This window comes from Ambystoma mexicanum, chromosome 5p, assembly GCF_040938575.1.
Source record: "Ambystoma mexicanum isolate Mex_15411 chromosome 5p, UKY_AmexF1_1, whole genome shotgun sequence".
NCBI classification, from domain to species: Eukaryota; Metazoa; Chordata; class Amphibia; order Caudata; family Ambystomatidae; genus Ambystoma; species Ambystoma mexicanum.
Genome location: NC_090930.1, coordinates 717,062,339 through 717,079,656, shown reverse-complemented (window position 1 = coordinate 717,079,656; position 17,318 = coordinate 717,062,339). Strand labels below are relative to the sequence as shown.

Sequence of the window (17,318 nt, the reverse complement as noted above, 5' to 3'; positions counted from 1 at the left end):
CACCAGTGCCTGCAGGTCTTCGGGGGCCGTTTCTGCTAATAAATAAATAAAGAAAGAAAGAAATAAAGAAAGAAAGAAAGAAAGAAAGAAAGAAAGAAAACAAAAACACTTGTGATGGTCTGCGAAAAGGGGAGCTTAGAGATTGAAGACAGCATCACTTTGGGAACGTTTGCGCTTTCACTTCCAAGCGCTGATATTCCTGTCTTGCTCTCCTGAAAGGACAGCCTTCCTCGCTATGAGCTTTTGTGGGTCAGTGCTGAAGCTCCCCCTAGAGGCTGCCGCTGAAGATGCACACTCACAACTAACCCTCCTTAGGAGAACTGCTTCGTGGGAGAGCACGTTTATTAAAAGGCGGCAGGCCATGATTGCCTGCGAGACACAGCAGGGTTACCATGCAGAGTTCAAAGGGGGCTTTGCTTGTACAGCAAGTGCCGGAGGGCAAGAAGGGATGACATAGGAGCTGCCCTTTTTTCGGGCTCGCACACCAAGGCCTGCACCAGCCTTCGAGGCTCAGCCTGCCTCTGGACTGCCCTAGACCACCTTTACTCAAAGCACACACTCTGGTCGGGGACTCGAAGCCAGGCCCGTGGCAGTGAAAGCACCAAATCCTCACCACTAGGCCACCGGGGAAACGACTGCAGCACCCGGGAGGTTTCCGCAACCGTACTTGCAGTCAGCTGGAGGCTATTGTAATGCTGTTAAGTGAGAGACGTTTGCCGCTCGCAAGCCAATTCCATCCAACCTCCTGCAGGGGGCACTCTGGGCTGGTTTTCCACTTGTTCGCCTGCTGCTGAAACAGCAAAGATTCAATTCGAAGCCCTTTGCAGCAGCTCACCAGGATGGCCGAGTGGTTAAGGCGTTGGACTTAAGATCCAATGGACAAGTGTCCGCGTGGGTTCGAGCCCCACTCCTGGTACAGGTTTTTACTCTTCTTACCTAAATGCGGCAGCAGCTTCGCACAAGCCCTTTCCTGCTGTCTGTAGGCAGTGCCCCTACCTCAAAGAAAGCCCTGAGGCTTGAGTTCACCTGAAAAGAGCAACAAGGAATCGTTGCCCGTAGACTCTTTTCCTGGAAAACCTTTGCATTTTTGTACCATGTCCCTCGCATCCCAAGCTTAAGCCGCCAAAGTTGGCAGAGCTTGTGCAACCCCGCCAACAGCCCTACCACCCCAAAAGAAAATTGGGCAGGGATTCCCGCCTCCGCTTCCGAAACGGGCTTCCAAACGGGCGATGCCCTGACGGGTCAGCCAGTCACCGTCTAGGCCCGGTACACCCCTGTGAATAATAGAGCGTCCAACCTCAAATCAGGCTACAGGGCCCTTCAGCCCATAGAAGGAGAACCTGTCAACAAACGGGGCGAGGGCAATGCTCGGGCCCCTTGCGAAGCCTTTGCCAAGCTCCAAAGGCTGCACTTTCCCAGCAGACCACAGCTCTGTATGCAAATCAAGCAGCTACGACCCCTCCCTCCCCTGCTTTTCTCCTCCAAACCGGTACGCAACCATTTCTGCAGCCCTCTGCCCCAGGGTCCCGGGCAAGGTCTTGGTCTGATGAGGCTAGGGATGGTGGGCGAGCTCGGCTTTGGCAGGGCGACAGGACTAATATTTTCTCTACAGCTTTGGAAGAAAGAAAGCTTCCTTTTTGGGGCACAGGCCCACTTCTAGCGGCGACAGCTTCCGGTAAGGGACCATGCTGAAAAGATGCTTGGAGTTACCGCCAGGGGAGCCACGCCGCTATTGCCTGTGAGTGAAGCTACATTTGAAAGAAATATTTTTTGAGACGCAGTTGTTTGAATTTCTGTAAAAATGTCATTCAGTAAAAGCCTCTCTTCCCTGACCGGGAATCGAACCCGGGCCGCGGCGGTGAGAGCGCCGAATCCTAACCACTAGACCACCAGGGAGACCGCTGGACAACTCGGGAAGGCCGGGCAGTGGTGTCCGAGTGCACAATGCCTGCAGGTGCCTCAAAGGCCAGTCCATTGGGGGACTGGGAAGAGAGGGGGAGGGCCGAGCAGATAGGTTCTCTCCAGCGGTGAAAAAGGAAGCTGCCTTTTTTGCGTCAAGGGCAGTCTTTCCGCAGCGACAGGAGAATGAATGGGACTCTGCCATAAACACGTTTTGCGTCGCGCTGAGGGCACTTCCTCCATTTTGTGCACGCAAATCTGCATCTGGGAGCAAGATTTCCGGTCGCCAGTTAACTGCATTGCTGTAAATAAAAATGTCAGTTGTTAAAAGAGCTCCTTCCCTGACCGGGAATCGAACCCGGGCCGCGGTGGTGAGAGCGCCGAATCCTAACCACTAGACCACCAGGGACGGTGGGTGCACCCCGTTGCGTGTCGCTCAGATGGTGGCGTCCGAGTCCAAAGGCTGAGGGCCTCTGCTACAATGGGCACCAGTGCCTGCAGGTCTTCGGGGGCCGTTTCTGCTAATAAATAAAGAAATAAAGAAAGAAAGAAAGAAAGAAAGAAAACAAAAACACTTGTGATGGTCTGCGAAAAGGGGAGCTTAGAGATTGAAGACAGCATCACTTTGGGAACGTTTGCGCTTTCACTTCCAAGCGCTGATATTCCTGTCTTGCTCTCCTGAAAGGACAGCCTTCCTCGCTATGAGCTTTTGTGGGTCAGTGCTGAAGCTCCCCCTAGAGGCTGCCGCTGAAGATGCACACTCACAACTAACCCTCCTTAGGAGAACTGCTTCGTGGGAGAGCACGTTTATTAAAAGGCGGCAGGCCATGATTGCCTGCGAGACACAGCAGGGTTACCATGCAGAGTTCAAAGGGGGCTTTGCTTGTACAGCAAGTGCCGGAGGGCAAGAAGGGATGACATAGGAGCTGCCCTTTTTTCGGGCTCGCACACCAAGGCCTGCACCAGCCTTCGAGGCTCAGCCTGCCTCTGGACTGCCCTAGACCACCTTTACTCAAAGCACACACTCTGGTCGGGGACTCGAAGCCAGGCCCGTGGCAGTGAAAGCACCAAATCCTCACCACTAGGCCACCGGGGAAACGACTGCAGCACCCGGGAGGTTTCCGCAACCGTACTTGCAGTCAGCTGGAGGCTATTGTAATGCTGTTAAGTGAGAGACGTTTGCCGCTCGCAAGCCAATTCCATCCAACCTCCTGCAGGGGGCACTCTGGGCTGGTTTTCCACTTGTTCGCCTGCTGCTGAAACAGCAAAGATTCAATTCGAAGCCCTTTGCAGCAGCTCACCAGGATGGCCGAGTGGTTAAGGCGTTGGACTTAAGATCCAATGGACAAGTGTCCGCGTGGGTTCGAGCCCCACTCCTGGTACAGGTTTTTACTCTTCTTACCTAAATGCGGCAGCAGCTTCGCACAAGCCCTTTCCTGCTGTCTGTAGGCAGTGTCCCTACCTCAAAGCCCTGAGGCTTGAGTTCACCTGAAAAGAGCAACAAGGAATCGTTGCCCGTAGACTCTTTTCCTGGAAAACCTTTGCATTTTTGTACCATGTCCCTCGCATCCCAAGCTTAAGCCGCCAAAGTTGGCAGAGCTTGTGCAACCCCGCCAACAGCCCTACCACCCCAAAAGAAAATTGGGCAGGGATTCCCGCCTCCGCTTCCTCACGGCTTCCGAAACGGGCTTCCAAACGGGCGATGCCCTGACGGGTCAGCCAGTCACCGTCTAGGCCCGGTACACCCCTGTGAATAATAGAGCGTCCAACCTCAAATCAGGCTACAGGGCCCTTCAGCCCATAGAAGGAGAACCTGTCAACAAACGGGGCGAGGGCAATGCTCGGGCCCCTTGCGAAGCCTTTGCCAAGCTCCAAAGGCTGCACTTTCCCAGCAGACCACAGCTCTGTATGCAAATCAAGCAGCTACGACCCCTCCCTCCCCTGCTTTTCTCCTCCAAACCGGTACGCAACCATTTCTGCAGCCCTCTGCCCCAGGGTCCCGGGCAAGGTCTTGGTCTGATGAGGCTAGGGATGGTGGGCGAGCTCGGCTTTGGCAGGGCGACAGGACTAATATTTTCTCTACAGCTTTGGAAGAAAGAAAGCTTCCTTTTTGGGGCACAGGCCCACTTCTAGCGGCGACAGCTTCCGGTAAGGGACCATGCTGAAAAGATGCTTGGAGTTACCGCCAGGGGAGCCACGCCGCTATTGCCTGTGAGTGAAGCTACATTTGAAAGAAATATTTTTTGAGACGCAGTTGTTTGAATTTCTGTAAAAATGTCATTCAGTAAAAGCCTCTCTTCCCTGACCGGGAATCGAACCCGGGCCGCGGCGGTGAGAGCGCCGAATCCTAACCACTAGACCACCAGGGAGACCGCTGGACAGCTCGGGAAGGCCGGGCAGTGGTGTCCGAGTGCACAATGCCTGCAGGTGCCTCAAAGGCCAGTCCATTGGGGGACTGGGAAGAGAGGGGGAGGGCCGAGCAGATAGGTTCTCTCCAGCGGTGAAAAAGGAAGCTGCCTTTTTTGCGTCAAGGGCAGTCTTTCCGCAGCGACAGGAGAATGAATGGGACTCTGCCATAAACACGTTTTGCGTCGCGCTGAGGGCACTTCCTCCATTTTGTGCACGCAAATCTGCATCTGGGAGCAAGATTTCCGGTCGCCAGTTAACTGCATTGCTGTAAATAAAAATGTCAGTTGTTAAAAGAGCTCCTTCCCTGACCGGGAATCGAACCCGGGCCGCTGCGGTGAGAGCGCCGAATCCTAACCACTAGACCACCAGGGACGGTGGGTGCACCCCGTTGCGTGTCGCTCAGATGGTGGCGTCCGAGTCCAAAGGCTGAGGGCCTCTGCTACAATGGGCACCAGTGCCTGCAGGTCTTCGGGGGCCGTTTCTGCTAATAAATAAATAAATAAAGAAATAAAGAAAGAAAGAAAGAAAGAAAACAAAAACACTTGTGATGGTCTGCGAAAAGGGGAGCTTAGAGATTGAAGACAGCATCACTTTGGGAACGTTTGCGCTTTCACTTCCAAGCGCTGATATTCCTGTCTTGCTCTCCTGAAAGGACAGCCTTCCTCGCTATGAGCTTTTGTGGGTCAGTGCTGAAGCTCCCCCTAGAGGCTGCCGCTGAAGATGCACACTCACAACTAACCCTCCTTAGGAGAACTGCTTCGTGGGAGAGCACGTTTATTAAAAGGCGGCAGGCCATGATTGCCTGCGAGACACAGCAGGGTTACCATGCAGAGTTCAAAGGGGGCTTTGCTTGTACAGCAAGTGCCGGAGGGCAAGAAGGGATGACATAGGAGCTGCCCTTTTTTCGGGCTCGCACACCAAGGCCTGCACCAGCCTTCGAGGCTCAGCCTGCCTCTGGACTGCCCTAGACCACCTTTACTCAAAGCACACACTCTGGTCGGGGACTCGAAGCCAGGCCCGTGGCAGTGAAAGCACCAAATCCTCACCACTAGGCCACCGGGGAAACGACTGCAGCACCCGGGAGGTTTCCGCAACCGTACTTGCAGTCAGCTGGAGGCTATTGTAATGCTGTTAAGTGAGAGACGTTTGCCGCTCGCAAGCCAATTCCATCCAACCTCCTGCAGGGGGCACTCTGGGCTGGTTTTCCACTTGTTCGCCTGCTGCTGAAACAGCAAAGATTCAATTCGAAGCCCTTTGCAGCAGCTCACCAGGATGGCCGAGTGGTTAAGGCGTTGGACTTAAGATCCAATGGACAAGTGTCCGCGTGGGTTCGAGCCCCACTCCTGGTACAGGTTTTTACTCTTCTTACCTAAATGCGGCAGCAGCTTCGCACAAGCCCTTTCCTGCTGTCTGTAGGCAGTGCCCCTACCTCAAAGCCCTGAGGCTTGAGTTCACCTGAAAAGAGCAACAAGGAATCGTTGCCCGTAGACTCTTTTCCTGGAAAACCTTTGCATTTTTGTACCATGTCCCTCGCATCCCAAGCTTAAGCCGCCAAAGTTGGCAGAGCTTGTGCAACCCCGCCAACAGCCCTACCACCCCAAAAGAAAATTGGGCAGGGATTCCCGCCTCCGCTTCCGAAACGGGCTTCCAAACGGGCGATGCCCTGACGGGTCAGCCAGTCACCGTCTAGGCCCGGTACACCCCTGTGAATAATAGAGCGTCCAACCTCAAATCAGGCTACAGGGCCCTTCAGCCCATAGAAGGAGAACCTGTCAACAAACGGGGCGAGGGCAATGCTCGGGCCCCTTGCGAAGCCTTTGCCAAGCTCCAAAGGCTGCACTTTCCCAGCAGACCACAGCTCTGTATGCAAATCAAGCAGCTACGACCCCTCCCTCCCCTGCTTTTCTCCTCCAAACCGGTACGCAACCATTTCTGCAGCCCTCTGCCCCAGGGTCCCGGGCAAGGTCTTGGTCTGATGAGGCTAGGGATGGTGGGCGAGCTCGGCTTTGGCAGGGCGACAGGACTAATATTTTCTCTACAGCTTTGGAAGAAAGAAAGCTTCCTTTTTGGGGCACAGGCCCACTTCTAGCGGCGACAGCTTCCGGTAAGGGACCATGCTGAAAAGATGCTTGGAGTTACCGCCAGGGGAGCCACGCCGCTATTGCCTGTGAGTGAAGCTACATTTGAAAGAAATATTTTTTGAGACGCAGTTGTTTGAATTTCTGTAAAAATGTCATTCAGTAAAAGCCTCTCTTCCCTGACCGGGAATCGAACCCGGGCCGCGGCGGTGAGAGCGCCGAATCCTAACCACTAGACCACCAGGGAGACCGCTGGACAACTCGGGAAGGCCGGGCAGTGGTGTCCGAGTGCACAATGCCTGCAGGTGCCTCAAAGGCCAGTCCATTGGGGGACTGGGAAGAGAGGGGGAGGGCCGAGCAGATAGGTTCTCTCCAGCGGTGAAAAAGGAAGCTGCCTTTTTTGCGTCAAGGGCAGTCTTTCCGCAGCGACAGGAGAATGAATGGGACTCTGCCATAAACACGTTTTGCGTCGCGCTGAGGGCACTTCCTCCATTTTGTGCACGCAAATCTGCATCTGGGAGCAAGATTTCCGGTCGCCAGTTAACTGCATTGCTGTAAATAAAAATGTCAGTTGTTAAAAGAGCTCCTTCCCTGACCGGGAATCGAACCCGGGCCGCGGTGGTGAGAGCGCCGAATCCTAACCACTAGACCACCAGGGACGGTGGGTGCACCCCGTTGCGTGTCGCTCAGATGGTGGCGTCCGAGTCCAAAGGCTGAGGGCCTCTGCTACAATGGGCACCAGTGCCTGCAGGTCTTCGGGGGCCGTTTCTGCTAATAAATAAATAAATAAAGAAAGAAAGAAAGAAAGAAAGAAAACAAAAACACTTGTGATGGTCTGCGAAAAGGGGAGCTTAGAGATTGAAGACAGCATCACTTTGGGAATGTTTGCGCTTTCACTTCCAAGCGCTGATATTCCTGTCTTGCTCTCCTGAAAGGACAGCCTTCCTCGCTATGAGCTTTTGTGGGTCAGTGCTGAAGCTCCCCCTAGAGGCTGCCGCTGAAGATGCACACTCACAACTAACCCTCCTTAGGAGAACTGCTTCGTGGGAGAGCACGTTTATTAAAAGGCGGCAGGCCATGATTGCCTGCGAGACACAGCAGGGTTACCATGCAGAGTTCAAAGGGGGCTTTGCTTGTACAGCAAGTGCCGGAGGGCAAGAAGGGATGACATAGGAGCTGCCCTTTTTTCGGGCTCGCACACCAAGGCCTGCACCAGCCTTCGAGGCTCAGCCTGCCTCTGGACTGCCCTAGACCACCTTTACTCAAAGCACACACTCTGGTCGGGGACTCGAAGCCAGGCCCGTGGCAGTGAAAGCACCAAATCCTCACCACTAGGCCACCGGGGAAACGACTGCAGCACCCGGGAGGTTTCCGCAACCGTACTTGCAGTCAGCTGGAGGCTATTGTAATGCTGTTAAGTGAGAGACGTTTGCCGCTCGCAAGCCAATTCCATCCAACCTCCTGCAGGGGGCACTCTGGGCTGGTTTTCCACTTGTTCGCCTGCTGCTGAAACAGCAAAGATTCAATTCGAAGCCCTTTGCAGCAGCTCACCAGGATGGCCGAGTGGTTAAGGCGTTGGACTTAAGATCCAATGGACAAGTGTCCGCGTGGGTTCGAGCCCCACTCCTGGTACAGGTTTTTACTCTTCTTACCTAAATGCGGCAGCAGCTTCGCACAAGCCCTTTCCTGCTGTCTGTAGGCAGTGCCCCTACCTCAAAGCCCTGAGGCTTGAGTTCACCTGAAAAGAGCAACAAGGAATCGTTGCCCGTAGACTCTTTTCCTGGAAAACCTTTGCATTTTTGTACCATGTCCCTCGCATCCCAAGCTTAAGCCGCCAAAGTTGGCAGAGCTTGTGCAACCCCGCCAACAGCCCTACCACCCCAAAAGAAAATTGGGCAGGGATTCCCGCCTCCGCTTCCGAAACGGGCTTCCAAACGGGCGATGCCCTGACGGGTCAGCCAGTCACCGTCTAGGCCCGGTACACCCCTGTGAATAATAGAGCGTCCAACCTCAAATCAGGCTACAGGGCCCTTCAGCCCATAGAAGGAGAACCTGTCAACAAACGGGGCGAGGGCAATGCTCGGGCCCCTTGCGAAGCCTTTGCCAAGCTCCAAAGGCTGCACTTTCCCAGCAGACCACAGCTCTGTATGCAAATCAAGCAGCTACGACCCCTCCCTCCCCTGCTTTTCTCCTCCAAACCGGTACGCAACCATTTCTGCAGCCCTCTGCCCCAGGGTCCCGGGCAAGGTCTTGGTCTGATGAGGCTAGGGATGGTGGGCGAGCTCGGCTTTGGCAGGGCGACAGGACTAATATTTTCTCTACAGCTTTGGAAGAAAGAAAGCTTCCTTTTTGGGGCACAGGCCCACTTCTAGCGGCGACAGCTTCCGGTAAGGGACCATGCTGAAAAGATGCTTGGAGTTACCGCCAGGGGAGCCACGCCGCTATTGCCTGTGAGTGAAGCTACATTTGAAAGAAATATTTTTTGAGACGCAGTTGTTTGAATTTCTGTAAAAATGTCATTCAGTAAAAGCCTCTCTTCCCTGACCGGGAATCGAACCCGGGCCGCGGCGGTGAGAGCGCCGAATCCTAACCACTAGACCACCAGGGAGACCGCTGGACAGCTCGGGAAGGCCGGGCAGTGGTGTCCGAGTGCACAATGCCTGCAGGTGCCTCAAAGGCCAGTCCATTGGGGGACTGGGAAGAGAGGGGGAGGGCCGAGCAGATAGGTTCTCTCCAGCGGTGAAAAAGGAAGCTGCCTTTTTTGCGTCAAGGGCAGTCTTTCCGCAGCGACAGGAGAATGAATGGGACTCTGCCATAAACACGTTTTGCGTCGCGCTGAGGGCACTTCCTCCATTTTGTGCACGCAAATCTGCATCTGGGAGCAAGATTTCCGGTCGCCAGTTAACTGCATTGCTGTAAATAAAAATGTCAGTTGTTAAAAGAGCTCCTTCCCTGACCGGGAATCGAACCCGGGCCGCGGCGGTGAGAGCGCCGAATCCTAACCACTAGACCACCAGGGACGGTGGGTGCACCCCGTTGCGTGTCGCTCAGATGGTGGCGTCCGAGTCCAAAGGCTGAGGGCCTCTGCTACAATGGGCACCAGTGCCTGCAGGTCTTCGGGGGCCGTTTCTGCTAATAAATAAATAAAGAAAGAAAGAAATAAAGAAAGAAAGAAAGAAAGAAAGAAAACAAAAACACTTGTGATGGTCTGCGAAAAGGGGAGCTTAGAGATTGAAGACAGCATCACTTTGGGAACGTTTGCGCTTTCACTTCCAAGCGCTGATATTCCTGTCTTGCTCTCCTGAAAGGACAGCCTTCCTCGCTATGAGCTTTTGTGGGTCAGTGCTGAAGCTCCCCCTAGAGGCTGCCGCTGAAGATGCACACTCACAACTAACCCTCCTTAGGAGAACTGCTTCGTGGGAGAGCATGTTTATTAAAAGGCGGCAGGCCATGATTGCCTGCGAGACACAGCAGGGTTACCATGCAGAGTTCAAAGGGGGCTTTGCTTGTACAGCAAGTGCCGGAGGGCAAGAAGGGATGACATAGGAGCTGCCCTTTTTTCGGGCTCGCACACCAAGGCCTGCACCAGCCTTCGAGGCTCAGCCTGCCTCTGGACTGCCCTAGACCACCTTTACTCAAAGCACACACTCTGGTCGGGGACTCGAAGCCAGGCCCGTGGCAGTGAAAGCACCAAATCCTCACCACTAGGCCACCGGGGAAACGACTGCAGCACCCGGGAGGTTTCCGCAACCGTACTTGCAGTCAGCTGGAGGCTATTGTAATGCTGTTAAGTGAGAGACGTTTGCCGCTCGCAAGCCAATTCCATCCAACCTCCTGCAGGGGGCACTCTGGGCTGGTTTTCCACTTGTTCGCCTGCTGCTGAAACAGCAAAGATTCAATTCGAAGCCCTTTGCAGCAGCTCACCAGGATGGCCGAGTGGTTAAGGCGTTGGACTTAAGATCCAATGGACAAGTGTCCGCGTGGGTTCGAGCCCCACTCCTGGTACAGGTTTTTACTCTTCTTACCTAAATGCGGCAGCAGCTTCGCACAAGCCCTTTCCTGCTGTCTGTAGGCAGTGCCCCTACCTCAAAGAAAGCCCTGAGGCTTGAGTTCACCTGAAAAGAGCAACAAGGAATCGTTGCCCGTAGACTCTTTTCCTGGAAAACCTTTGCATTTTTGTACCATGTCCCTCGCATCCCAAGCTTAAGCCGCCAAAGTTGGCAGAGCTTGTGCAACCCCGCCAACAGCCCTACCACCCCAAAAGAAAATTGGGCAGGGATTCCCGCCTCCGCTTCCGAAACGGGCTTCCAAACGGGCGATGCCCTGACGGGTCAGCCAGTCACCGTCTAGGCCCGGTACACCCCTGTGAATAATAGAGCGTCCAACCTCAAATCAGGCTACAGGGCCCTTCAGCCCATAGAAGGAGAACCTGTCAACAAACGGGGCGAGGGCAATGCTCGGGCCCCTTGCGAAGCCTTTGCCAAGCTCCAAAGGCTGCACTTTCCCAGCAGACCACAGCTCTGTATGCAAATCAAGCAGCTACGACCCCTCCCTCCCCTGCTTTTCTCCTCCAAACCGGTACGCAACCATTTCTGCAGCCCTCTGCCCCAGGGTCCCGGGCAAGGTCTTGGTCTGATGAGGCTAGGGATGGTGGGCGAGCTCGGCTTTGGCAGGGCGACAGGACTAATATTTTCTCTACAGCTTTGGAAGAAAGAAAGCTTCCTTTTTGGGGCACAGGCCCACTTCTAGCGGCGACAGCTTCCGGTAAGGGACCATGCTGAAAAGATGCTTGGAGTTACCGCCAGGGGAGCCACGCCGCTATTGCCTGTGAGTGAAGCTACATTTGAAAGAAATATTTTTTGAGACGCAGTTGTTTGAATTTCTGTAAAAATGTCATTCAGTAAAAGCCTCTCTTCCCTGACCGGGAATCGAACCCGGGCCGCGGCGGTGAGAGCGCCGAATCCTAACCACTAGACCACCAGGGAGACCGCTGGACAACTCGGGAAGGCCGGGCAGTGGTGTCCGAGTGCACAATGCCTGCAGGTGCCTCAAAGGCCAGTCCATTGGGGGACTGGGAAGAGAGGGGGAGGGCCGAGCAGATAGGTTCTCTCGAGCGGTGAAAAAGGAAGCTGCCTTTTTTGCGTCAAGGGCAGTCTTTCCGCAGCGACAGGAGAATGAATGGGACTCTGCCATAAACACGTTTTGCGTCGCGCTGAGGGCACTTCCTCCATTTTGTGCACGCAAATCTGCATCTGGGAGCAAGATTTCCGGTCGCCAGTTAACTGCATTGCTGTAAATAAAAATGTCAGTTGTTAAAAGAGCTCCTTCCCTGACCGGGAATCGAACCCGGGCCGCGGTGGTGAGAGCGCCGAATCCTAACCACTAGACCACCCGGGACGGTGGGTGCACCCCGTTGCGTGTCGCTCAGATGGTGGCGTCCGAGTCCAAAGGCTGAGGGCCTCTGCTACAATGGGCACCAGTGCCTGCAGGTCTTCGGGGGCCGTTTCTGCTAATAAATAAAGAAATAAAGAAAGAAAGAAAGAAAGAAAGAAAGAAAGAAAGAAAACAAAAACACTTGTGATGGTCTGCGAAAAGGGGAGCTTAGAGATTGAAGACAGCATCACTTTGGGAACGTTTGCGCTTTCACTTCCAAGCGCTGATATTCCTGTCTTGCTCTCCTGAAAGGACAGCCTTCCTCGCTATGAGCTTTTGTGGGTCAGTGCTGAAGCTCCCCCTAGAGGCTGCCGCTGAAGATGCACACTCACAACTAACCCTCCTTAGGAGAACTGCTTCGTGGGAGAGCACGTTTATTAAAAGGCGGCAGGCCATGATTGCCTGCGAGACACAGCAGGGTTACCATGCAGAGTTCAAAGGGGGCTTTGCTTGTACAGCAAGTGCCGGAGGGCAAGAAGGGATGACATAGGAGCTGCCCTTTTTTCGGGCTCGCACACCAAGGCCTGCACCAGCCTTCGAGGCTCAGCCTGCCTCTGGACTGCCCTAGACCACCTTTACTCAAAGCACACACTCTGGTCGGGGACTCGAAGCCAGGCCCGTGGCAGTGAAAGCACCAAATCCTCACCACTAGGCCACCGGGGAAACGACTGCAGCACCCGGGAGGTTTCCGCAACCGTACTTGCAGTCAGCTGGAGGCTATTGTAATGCTGTTAAGTGAGAGACGTTTGCCGCTCGCAAGCCAATTCCATCCAACCTCCTGCAGGGGGCACTCTGGGCTGGTTTTCCACTTGTTCGCCTGCTGCTGAAACAGCAAAGATTCAATTCGAAGCCCTTTGCAGCAGCTCACCAGGATGGCCGAGTGGTTAAGGCGTTGGACTTAAGATCCAATGGACAAGTGTCCGCGTGGGTTCGAGCCCCACTCCTGGTACAGGTTTTTACTCTTCTTACCTAAATGCGGCAGCAGCTTCGCACAAGCCCTTTCCTGCTGTCTGTAGGCAGTGCCCCTACCTCAAAGCCCTGAGGCTTGAGTTCACCTGAAAAGAGCAACAAGGAATCGTTGCCCGTAGACTCTTTTCCTGGAAAACCTTTGCATTTTTGTACCATGTCCCTCGCATCCCAAGCTTAAGCCGCCAAAGTTGGCAGAGCTTGTGCAACCCCGCCAACAGCCCTACCACCCCAAAAGAAAATTGGGCAGGGATTCCCGCCTCCGCTTCCGAAACGGGCTTCCAAACGGGCGATGCCCTGACGGGTCAGCCAGTCACCGTCTAGGCCCGGTACACCCCTGTGAATAATAGAGCGTCCAACCTCAAATCAGGCTACAGGGCCCTTCAGCCCATAGAAGGAGAACCTGTCAACAAACGGGGCGAGGGCAATGCTCGGGCCCCTTGCGAAGCCTTTGCCAAGCTCCAAAGGCTGCACTTTCCCAGCAGACCACAGCTCTGTATGCAAATCAAGCAGCTACGACCCCTCCCTCCCCTGCTTTTCTCCTCCAAACCGGTACGCAACCATTTCTGCAGCCCTCTGCCCCAGGGTCCCGGGCAAGGTCTTGGTCTGATGAGGCTAGGGATGGTGGGCGAGCTCGGCTTTGGCAGGGCGACAGGACTAATATTTTCTCTACAGCTTTGGAAGAAAGAAAGCTTCCTTTTTGGGGCACAGGCCCACTTCTAGCGGCGACAGCTTCCGGTAAGGGACCATGCTGAAAAGATGCTTGGAGTTACCGCCAGGGGAGCCACGCCGCTATTGCCTGTGAGTGAAGCTACATTTGAAAGAAATATTTTTTGAGACGCAGTTGTTTGAATTTCTGTAAAAATGTCATTCAGTAAAAGCCTCTCTTCCCTGACCGGGAATCGAACCCGGGCCGCGGCGGTGAGAGCGCCGAATCCTAACCACTAGACCACCAGGGAGACCGCTGGACAGCTCGGGAAGGCCGGGCAGTGGTGTCCGAGTGCACAATGCCTGCAGGTGCCTCAAAGGCCAGTCCATTGGGGGACTGGGAAGAGAGGGGGAGGGCCGAGCAGATAGGTTCTCTCCAGCGGTGAAAAAGGAAGCTGCCTTTTTTGCGTCAAGGGCAGTCTTTCCGCAGCGACAGGAGAATGAATGGGACTCTGCCATAAACACGTTTTGCGTCGCGCTGAGGGCACTTCCTCCATTTTGTGCACGCAAATCTGCATCTGGGAGCAAGATTTCCGGTCGCCAGTTAACTGCATTGCTGTAAATAAAAATGTCAGTTGTTAAAAGAGCTCCTTCCCTGACCGGGAATCGAACCCGGGCCGCGGCGGTGAGAGCGCCGAATCCTAACCACTAGACCACCAGGGACGGTGGGTGCACCCCGTTGCGTGTCGCTCAGATGGTGGCGTCCGAGTCCAAAGGCTGAGGGCCTCTGCTACAATGGGCACCAGTGCCTGCAGGTCTTCGGGGGCCGTTTCTGCTAATAAATAAATAAAGAAAGAAAGAAATAAAGAAAGAAAGAAAGAAAGAAAGAAAACAAAAACACTTGTGATGGTCTGCGAAAAGGGGAGCTTAGAGATTGAAGACAGCATCACTTTGGGAACGTTTGCGCTTTCACTTCCAAGCGCTGATATTCCTGTCTTGCTCTCCTGAAAGGACAGCCTTCCTCGCTATGAGCTTTTGTGGGTCAGTGCTGAAGCTCCCCCTAGAGGCTGCCGCTGAAGATGCACACTCACAACTAACCCTCCTTAGGAGAACTGCTTCGTGGGAGAGCACGTTTATTAAAAGGCGGCAGGCCATGATTGCCTGCGAGACACAGCAGGGTTACCATGCAGAGTTCAAAGGGGGCTTTGCTTGTACAGCAAGTGCCGGAGGGCAAGAAGGGATGACATAGGAGCTGCCCTTTTTTCGGGCTCGCACACCAAGGCCTGCACCAGCCTTCGAGGCTCAGCCTGCCTCTGGACTGCCCTAGACCACCTTTACTCAAAGCACACACTCTGGTCGGGGACTCGAAGCCAGGCCCGTGGCAGTGAAAGCACCAAATCCTCACCACTAGGCCACCGGGGAAACGACTGCAGCACCCGGGAGGTTTCCGCAACCGTACTTGCAGTCAGCTGGAGGCTATTGTAATGCTGTTAAGTGAGAGACGTTTGCCGCTCGCAAGCCAATTCCATCCAACCTCCTGCAGGGGGCACTCTGGGCTGGTTTTCCACTTGTTCGCCTGCTGCTGAAACAGCAAAGATTCAATTCGAAGCCCTTTGCAGCAGCTCACCAGGATGGCCGAGTGGTTAAGGCGTTGGACTTAAGATCCAATGGACAAGTGTCCGCGTGGGTTCGAGCCCCACTCCTGGTACAGGTTTTTACTCTTCTTACCTAAATGCGGCAGCAGCTTCGCACAAGCCCTTTCCTGCTGTCTGTAGGCAGTGCCCCTACCTCAAAGAAAGCCCTGAGGCTTGAGTTCACCTGAAAAGAGCAACAAGGAATCGTTGCCCGTAGACTCTTTTCCTGGAAAACCTTTGCATTTTTGTACCATGTCCCTCGCATCCCAAGCTTAAGCCGCCAAAGTTGGCAGAGCTTGTGCAACCCCGCCAACAGCCCTACCACCCCAAAAGAAAATTGGGCAGGGATTCCCGCCTCCGCTTCCGAAACGGGCTTCCAAACGGGCGATGCCCTGACGGGTCAGCCAGTCACCGTCTAGGCCCGGTACACCCCTGTGAATAATAGAGCGTCCAACCTCAAATCAGGCTACAGGGCCCTTCAGCCCATAGAAGGAGAACCTGTCAACAAACGGGGCGAGGGCAATGCTCGGGCCCCTTGCGAAGCCTTTGCCAAGCTCCAAAGGCTGCACTTTCCCAGCAGACCACAGCTCTGTATGCAAATCAAGCAGCTACGACCCCTCCCTCCCCTGCTTTTCTCCTCCAAACCGGTACGCAACCATTTCTGCAGCCCTCTGCCCCAGGGTCCCGGGCAAGGTCTTGGTCTGATGAGGCTAGGGATGGTGGGCGAGCTCGGCTTTGGCAGGGCGACAGGACTAATATTTTCTCTACAGCTTTGGAAGAAAGAAAGCTTCCTTTTTGGGGCACAGGCCCACTTCTAGCGGCGACAGCTTCCGGTAAGGGACCATGCTGAAAAGATGCTTGGAGTTACCGCCAGGGGAGCCACGCCGCTATTGCCTGTGAGTGAAGCTACATTTGAAAGAAATATTTTTTGAGACGCAGTTGTTTGAATTTCTGTAAAAATGTCATTCAGTAAAAGCCTCTCTTCCCTGACCGGGAATCGAACCCGGGCCGCGGCGGTGAGAGCGCCGAATCCTAACCACTAGACCACCAGGGAGACCGCTGGACAACTCGGGAAGGCCGGGCAGTGGTGTCCGAGTGCACAATGCCTGCAGGTGCCTCAAAGGCCAGTCCATTGGGGGACTGGGAAGAGAGGGGGAGGGCCGAGCAGATAGGTTCTCTCCAGCGGTGAAAAAGGAAGCTGCCTTTTTTGCGTCAAGGGCAGTCTTTCCGCAGCGACAGGAGAATGAATGGGACTCTGCCATAAACACGTTTTGCGTCGCGCTGAGGGCACTTCCTCCATTTTGTGCACGCAAATCTGCATCTGGGAGCAAGATTTCCGGTCGCCAGTTAACTGCATTGCTGTAAATAAAAATGTCAGTTGTTAAAAGAGCTCCTTCCCTGACCGGGAATCGAACCCGGGCCGCGGTGGTGAGAGCGCCGAATCCTAACCACTAGACCACCCGGGACGGTGGGTGCACCCCGTTGCGTGTCGCTCAGATGGTGGCGTCCGAGTCCAAAGGCTGAGGGCCTCTGCTACAATGGGCACCAGTGCCTGCAGGTCTTCGGGGGCCGTTTCTGCTAATAAATAAAGAAATAAAGAAAGAAAGAAAGAAAGAAAGAAAGAAAGAAAGAAAGAAAGAAAGAAAGAAAACAAAAACACTTGTGATGGTCTGCGAAAAGGGGAGCTTAGAGATTGAAGACAGCATCACTTTGGGAACGTTTGCGCTTTCACTTCCAAGCGCTGATATTCCTGTCTTGCTCTCCTGAAAGGACAGCCTTCCTCGCTATGAGCTTTTGTGGGTCAGTGCTGAAGCTCCCCCTAGAGGCTGCCGCTGAAGATGCACACTCACAACTAACCCTCCTTAGGAGAACTGCTTCGTGGGAGAGCACGTTTATTAAAAGGCGGCAGGCCATGATTGCCTGCGAGACACAGCAGGGTTACCATGCAGAGTTCAAAGGGGGCTTTGCTTGTACAGCAAGTGCCGGAGGGCAAGAAGGGATGACATAGGAGCTGCCCTTTTTTCGGGCTCGCACACCAAGGCCTGCACCAGCCTTCGAGGCTCAGCCTGCCTCTGGACTGCCCTAGACCACCTTTACTCAAAGCACACACTCTGGTCGGGGACTCGAAGCCAGGCCCGTGGCAGTGAAAGCACCAAATCCTCACCACTAGGCCACCGGGGAAACGACTGCAGCACCCGGGAGGTTTCCGCAACCGTACTTGCAGTCAGCTGGAGGCTATTGTAATGCTGTT

General features: G+C 54.4%; 21 non-coding genes across 21 annotated transcripts; 7 read left to right on the top strand and 14 right to left on the bottom strand.

The window, feature by feature from the left end:
- The first annotated feature begins 833 nt into the window (after positions 1–833).
- Positions 834–916, top strand: TRNAL-UAA (transfer RNA leucine (anticodon UAA)). The gene has a single exon. It is a non-coding gene; the product is annotated as a tRNA-Leu (tRNA).
- Positions 917–1,824: 908 nt separating this feature from the next.
- TRNAE-CUC (transfer RNA glutamic acid (anticodon CUC)) lies at positions 1,825–1,896 on the bottom strand. The gene has a single exon. It is a non-coding gene; the product is annotated as a tRNA-Glu (tRNA).
- Positions 1,897–2,236: 340 nt separating this feature from the next.
- TRNAE-CUC (transfer RNA glutamic acid (anticodon CUC)) lies at positions 2,237–2,308 on the bottom strand. The gene has a single exon. It is a non-coding gene; the product is annotated as a tRNA-Glu (tRNA).
- Positions 2,309–3,198: 890 nt separating this feature from the next.
- On the top strand, positions 3,199–3,281 carry TRNAL-UAA (transfer RNA leucine (anticodon UAA)). Its single transcript has one exon. It is a non-coding gene; the product is annotated as a tRNA-Leu (tRNA).
- Positions 3,282–4,196: 915 nt separating this feature from the next.
- TRNAE-CUC (transfer RNA glutamic acid (anticodon CUC)) lies at positions 4,197–4,268 on the bottom strand. Its single transcript has one exon. It is a non-coding gene; the product is annotated as a tRNA-Glu (tRNA).
- Positions 4,269–4,608: 340 nt separating this feature from the next.
- TRNAE-CUC (transfer RNA glutamic acid (anticodon CUC)) lies at positions 4,609–4,680 on the bottom strand. The gene has a single exon. It is a non-coding gene; the product is annotated as a tRNA-Glu (tRNA).
- Positions 4,681–5,574: 894 nt separating this feature from the next.
- On the top strand, positions 5,575–5,657 carry TRNAL-UAA (transfer RNA leucine (anticodon UAA)). The gene has a single exon. It is a non-coding gene; the product is annotated as a tRNA-Leu (tRNA).
- A 904-nt stretch (positions 5,658–6,561) lies between these two features.
- Positions 6,562–6,633, bottom strand: TRNAE-CUC (transfer RNA glutamic acid (anticodon CUC)). The gene has a single exon. It is a non-coding gene; the product is annotated as a tRNA-Glu (tRNA).
- A 340-nt stretch (positions 6,634–6,973) lies between these two features.
- Positions 6,974–7,045, bottom strand: TRNAE-CUC (transfer RNA glutamic acid (anticodon CUC)). The gene has a single exon. It is a non-coding gene; the product is annotated as a tRNA-Glu (tRNA).
- An 890-nt stretch (positions 7,046–7,935) lies between these two features.
- TRNAL-UAA (transfer RNA leucine (anticodon UAA)) lies at positions 7,936–8,018 on the top strand. The gene has a single exon. It is a non-coding gene; the product is annotated as a tRNA-Leu (tRNA).
- Positions 8,019–8,922: 904 nt separating this feature from the next.
- Positions 8,923–8,994, bottom strand: TRNAE-CUC (transfer RNA glutamic acid (anticodon CUC)). Its single transcript has one exon. It is a non-coding gene; the product is annotated as a tRNA-Glu (tRNA).
- A 340-nt stretch (positions 8,995–9,334) lies between these two features.
- TRNAE-CUC (transfer RNA glutamic acid (anticodon CUC)) lies at positions 9,335–9,406 on the bottom strand. The gene has a single exon. It is a non-coding gene; the product is annotated as a tRNA-Glu (tRNA).
- A 902-nt stretch (positions 9,407–10,308) lies between these two features.
- TRNAL-UAA (transfer RNA leucine (anticodon UAA)) lies at positions 10,309–10,391 on the top strand. Its single transcript has one exon. It is a non-coding gene; the product is annotated as a tRNA-Leu (tRNA).
- Positions 10,392–11,299: 908 nt separating this feature from the next.
- TRNAE-CUC (transfer RNA glutamic acid (anticodon CUC)) lies at positions 11,300–11,371 on the bottom strand. The gene has a single exon. It is a non-coding gene; the product is annotated as a tRNA-Glu (tRNA).
- A 340-nt stretch (positions 11,372–11,711) lies between these two features.
- On the bottom strand, positions 11,712–11,783 carry TRNAE-CUC (transfer RNA glutamic acid (anticodon CUC)). Its single transcript has one exon. It is a non-coding gene; the product is annotated as a tRNA-Glu (tRNA).
- Positions 11,784–12,685: 902 nt separating this feature from the next.
- Positions 12,686–12,768, top strand: TRNAL-UAA (transfer RNA leucine (anticodon UAA)). The gene has a single exon. It is a non-coding gene; the product is annotated as a tRNA-Leu (tRNA).
- A 904-nt stretch (positions 12,769–13,672) lies between these two features.
- TRNAE-CUC (transfer RNA glutamic acid (anticodon CUC)) lies at positions 13,673–13,744 on the bottom strand. Its single transcript has one exon. It is a non-coding gene; the product is annotated as a tRNA-Glu (tRNA).
- Positions 13,745–14,084: 340 nt separating this feature from the next.
- On the bottom strand, positions 14,085–14,156 carry TRNAE-CUC (transfer RNA glutamic acid (anticodon CUC)). The gene has a single exon. It is a non-coding gene; the product is annotated as a tRNA-Glu (tRNA).
- A 902-nt stretch (positions 14,157–15,058) lies between these two features.
- TRNAL-UAA (transfer RNA leucine (anticodon UAA)) lies at positions 15,059–15,141 on the top strand. The gene has a single exon. It is a non-coding gene; the product is annotated as a tRNA-Leu (tRNA).
- Positions 15,142–16,049: 908 nt separating this feature from the next.
- TRNAE-CUC (transfer RNA glutamic acid (anticodon CUC)) lies at positions 16,050–16,121 on the bottom strand. The gene has a single exon. It is a non-coding gene; the product is annotated as a tRNA-Glu (tRNA).
- A 340-nt stretch (positions 16,122–16,461) lies between these two features.
- TRNAE-CUC (transfer RNA glutamic acid (anticodon CUC)) lies at positions 16,462–16,533 on the bottom strand. The gene has a single exon. It is a non-coding gene; the product is annotated as a tRNA-Glu (tRNA).
- Positions 16,534–17,318: the final 785 nt, after the last annotated feature.